Source organism: Pygocentrus nattereri, chromosome 11 (genome assembly GCF_015220715.1).
Source record: "Pygocentrus nattereri isolate fPygNat1 chromosome 11, fPygNat1.pri, whole genome shotgun sequence".
NCBI lineage: Eukaryota > Metazoa > Chordata > Actinopteri > Characiformes > Serrasalmidae > Pygocentrus > Pygocentrus nattereri.
In genome coordinates, this window is record NC_051221.1 from 7,993,679 (window position 1) to 7,998,780 (window position 5,102).

At 44.5% G+C, this 5,102-nt stretch overlaps 1 pseudogene; it reads left to right on the forward strand.

The window, feature by feature from the left end:
• The first annotated feature begins 224 nt into the window (after nucleotides 1-224).
• LOC119264345 lies at nucleotides 225-3,353 on the forward strand (annotated as a pseudogene).
• The last annotated feature ends 1,749 nt before the right edge of the window (nucleotides 3,354-5,102 follow it).

A 5,102-nucleotide genomic window follows, 5' to 3' on the forward strand; every position in this document is an offset into this window, starting at 1 on the left:
TCCACTCCGAGAAATGGTCTCAAGGGACAAAGGCGCCGACCCCTGGACAGCACGTGGAGTTCTCTCTTGATCTTTCATCAGAACTCTGTCGGTTCAGCCCTGATTGATTCCGGAGTGGAGGGGAACTTCATTCAGTCCAGGATAGTGGAAAGACTTCAGGCTCCTGTACAGCCCCTCGAGAAATCTTTAAAAGTCACCGCTCTTGACGGAGATCCTGTGGGACAATGGCCCATCACATATACTACAATTCCAGTCCACATGCTGAAGATATTTCGTTATTGTGCATGGTTTTCTTCCTAATTGTGGTGATCTACAAGATGTTTCAGATCCCCTGCCCACTGCCCCTGGACGTCATCAACATGACCGTGAACAGCACAGTGGCTCAAATGAACAGCACAGTCTGCATGCCCAAGTACTTTTTCTTCAATTCACAGACGGTATATGCTGTTCCCATTCTTACCTTTGCTTTTGTGTGCCACCCAGCCATTCTGCCCATGTATGAGGAGCTCAGAGACCGCTCCCGTATGAAGATGCAGAACGTTGCCAACGTGTCATTTTTTGCCATGTTTGTCATGTATCTGCTGGCTGCCCTGTTTGGCTACTTGACCTTTAACAATGCCGTCGAGTCTGAGCTCCTGCACACATACTCCAAGGTGTACAGATTCGATGTAGTGCTGCTGATTGTGCGTCTGGCCGTGCTGACTGCTGTCACTCTTTCTGTCCCTGTGGTTCTCTTCCCTATCCGTACTTCAGTGAACCACCTGTTGTGTGCCTCAAGAGTTCAGCTGAGCGGTGTCAATGTATTTGTCATCTTTGTCCCCAGCATCAGGGATCTTTGGATTCATCTGTGCTTCTGCTGCTGCTATGTTGATCTTCATCCTGCATTCTGCCTTCTACATCAAACTGGTGAAGGAGTCCATGATGTCAGTCCAGAAGATAGGGGCAGCCGTGTTCCTTGCCAGTGGTTTCATAGTCATGTTCGGTAGTATGACCACTAGGGGGCATTATGAGTATTTAGTGATGCCTTTCGGGCTCTCTATTGCCCCCTCCGTGTTCCAAGCATTCATTAATGACATACTCGGAGATATGTTGGGGAGGTTTGTTATCGCTTATTTAGATGACATTTTGGTTTATTCTCCATCTTTCGAGATACATGTGGGTCATGTAAGACAGGTATTGCGGAGACTATTGGAGAACAATCTATACTTAAAAGGTGAGAAATATGAATTTCATTTACAGTCTGTCATTTTTAGGTTATATAAATCAGTCAACAGGGAATTGTTATGGATGATCATAAAGTAGACACAGTCTTGGATTGGCCACAGCCTACCTCAGTAAAAGAATTACAAAGGTTTCTATGATTCTCCAACTTTTATCGAAGATTTATTCGGAATTTTAGTAGTATATCCGCTCCTCTGACTTCTTTGCTGAAGGGTAATCCTAAGAGGATCAGGTGGACAAATCAGGCTGAGGAGGCTTTCAGAAGGCTCAAAGAGGCTTTTACCATGGCACCGGTGCTAGTTCATCCTGACCCAGACTTGCCTTTCATTGTGGAAGTGGACGCCTCCGAAACTGGAGTAGGGGCCGTCCTGTCCCAAAGGACGGGAAGTCCTCTCAAGTTACATCCGATAGCCTTCTTCTCCCACAAATTGACGCCTACTGAAAGGAACATTGGAGCATTGGAGACCGAGAATTGTTAGCCATAAAATTAGCTCTAGAGAAATGGAGACACTGGCTGGAAGGAGCCAACCATCCCTTTACTGTTCTCACTGACCATAAAAATCTAGAGTATCTCAAAACTGCTAAGAGACTTAACGCCAGACAAGCTCGCTGGTCATTATTTTTTTCACGCTTTCAATTCAGTATTACCTTTCGACCGGGAACTCAAAATACTACGGCAGATGCATTGTGAAGAAAATTTCAGATTACAGAAGATACTAGCACCAAGCAACCCTTAGCTAATATCCTTCCTCCACAGGTTAAAGTTTGCTCCATCCATTGGGAAATAGATGAGGAAATTGAGGAGGCCATTACTCGTATTATCACACCAGAGCATTGCCCGACGGGAAAGACTTTTGTGCCCCCACAATTTCGAACACCCCTAATCACGTGGGCTCACTCTTCCCTTACCTCAGGACATCCAGGTGAAACACGTACTTACCAATTACTGGCGAATAGGTACTGGTGGGAGACCCTGACTAAGGACGTTCATGCTTTTGTTTCCTCTTGTTCAGTATGTGCTCAGTGTAAAACACCCAAGACCCTGCTTGCTGGTAAGCTATTGCCCCTACTGGTTCCTAAGCGACCCTGGTCTCATATTGCCATAGACTTTGTGACTGATTTAACCCAATCACACAATTACACTACCATCTTGACAGTGATTGACTGGTTTTCACGAGCGGTCAGGTTTATACCTTTTACCACACTCCCTACTGCATTCCAAACAGCGGAAACCTTATTTCAGTTTGTATTCCGATTGTATGGTATTCCAGAAGACAGTCTCAGACCGAGGTTCGCAATTTACCTCACAGGTATGGGCGGCATTTTTTGAACACCTGGGAGTATCCATAAGTCTATCTTCAGGATACCATCCTCAGTCCAATGGCCAGTGTGAATGCACAAACCAGGAAATAAATACATTTGAGACTTTTTTATTTTGAAAAACCTTCGGATTGGTCCAGGTTTTTTGCCTTGGGCCGAAATGGCACAAAACTCTTTGATCTGTTCTGCTACTGGATTAACACAATTTTCAATGTGTTCTTGGATTTCAACCCCCCATTGCACCATGGACATGTACCAGAACAGATGTACCAGCAGTGGATGAGTGGATGAAAAGGATCGAGCAAGTGTGGGAACAGACACACCAATGGATCGAAAGGATCCTACGAAGGTACAAGGAACAAGCAGACAGACATAAAGGCCCTAACCCTACCTTCCAGCCAGGGGATCGAGTGTGGCTGTCTACAAGGGACTTCCGGAGAAATGAGGGAAGTAGTAAAAAATTATTCCCTAAGTACATAGGACCCTTTAAGGTGGTGAAGAGAATAAATGAGGTGACTTATCGGTTAGACTTACCCCCTAGATACCATGTCTCTCATTCATTTCATGTGTCTTTACATAAACCTTGGGTTACAGGGCCGCTGGACGAGGAAGCACCAACGATCACGGTGAGACCACCAGAATGTATGGACGGGGCTCCAATTTATGCAGTCAAGAGACTGCTGGATTCTAGGAGACGTGGCGGGCAGCTTCAGTACTTCGTAGACTGGGAAGGATATGGACCAGAGGAACAGAGTTGGGAGTTGGCCAGGAACATTCTGGACCCAGGTATGATCCGGGACTTTCATATCTGACACCCTGACAAGCCTGCTCCACGTTCCAGAGGTCGTCCACGCAAGCGCCTTACCTGTTTGCTGCCTGCCCATCTGAGGTCCTGTGGTAGGACTTCGAACTTGGCCCCTCGTCGCAGTGTCGGTGGTAGGGGTGGTCGTCCTGGTCGCTCCCGTTCAGCGGTCCGGGGGGTTACTGTCATGCCTTTGGTCTCTGGGAAATGAATGCCAGAATACCATGGGAGATCACATGTCTGAGTCAGGACTTTCTGACGCTGGCTCAGCAGACTCCAACCCCCAGAATCCTACACCGGATCACATGACGCCACCACGGTCCTATCAGAGAGCGCGATCCCCGGACTATTGAGGATTCACACCTGTACCTACTTTCTGTGATTAGGAAGTAGGATATATAAACTCAGTTTGAACTCTCCTACTTCGCAAAGTATTGTTATGCAATCACTGAGCGTTCTTCTTATGATTTACTTGTCTCTTCCGTGTATCGACCTGATTTCCTGTTTTTCTCTACTTGGATTTTTGCCTGACCCTTTTGTACCTTTCTTTATTTGAGCTTCACTGTGTTTGACCACTCTTGCCTGGAATTCGACTTTGATTTGTGGATTGCCCTTTCTGGATATTAAAACCCTTTTTTCTATCCGCAAGCGTCTGGTACTCTGTTGTCGCGTCACACTTTGTTTAGAGCTGAACCAGTGCAGCACACGGTTCAACGTCAGCGCAGCAGCGTAAAACTTTGGGAGAGTCTGTTCAACATAAATGATGAACTAACCTAACTTTGTGTAAATAGAGCTCAATATAGAAATATGTCCACATATGCAGTCGAGACTGACGCGGCTTTTTTCTGAATTTCTACAAACACCATTTCATTTTATAGTAAATGAGTTTGGGCTGGTTTATGTTTATGAACAGACGCCTACAGATCAACATAGTAAAGGAGCTCATCTGTGATCCTGAGTTTAAAGCCAGTTTTTATTCAACTTAAACTTGGAACTAAGTTGTAAATAAATCTGAAACTGAAACTTTGCTTGTGTGTAAAAAGTGATTTCAGAGCCACTCGGTTCTCCCTGATGGAAACTGTTTACCTTCAGTGTTTTGTGCTTCTGATCATTTTAATAGACGTCAGCATCACTAATTAACGACGTTCTATTAAAAGACTGGTCTACCAAGAGAGACGCTGGAGGACTTTCACCTGAAATGAGTTCATGAAGCCAGTCTGGTTATAAAAATGATAACAGGACCAGATCAGAGCCAGAATTACTCTTTCAATACTTCTACTTTTACTGGAGTCATATTTTACCTTGGGTATCTCTACTTTAAATTCAACTACATGGTCCTAAAATTGCAGAATTATTCATGTTCATGCTCTTGAGTGTGGGTAGATTCTGTTCTTATCCAAGAACAAATCCCAAATATTAAAACATGTGAATGTCAGAAATTTCTTTGTAAAAATGGTTGGTGAATGAGGCTAATTGTCCAAAAAACCCAAATTGCCTTCATTTTTTATTTATAATTTTCCTAATTAGAGCTCAGCAGCTGCCCTTATACTGTGTGACAATTTCATGATGAATGGACCAAAGGAAATGTTCCTAAATAGCTTGGAGTGAAATCTACTTACATTGATTTGCACTAAAAGTAAAGGATGTTTTTCCATCTCCTGTAAAGTTGCTGTTTTGTTTGTACAGCAATGATATGAACAAATTACAGGCCAGGGTAGGGAACCACGGTGACGACAGCAGTCCAGTTCAGACCGTTGCT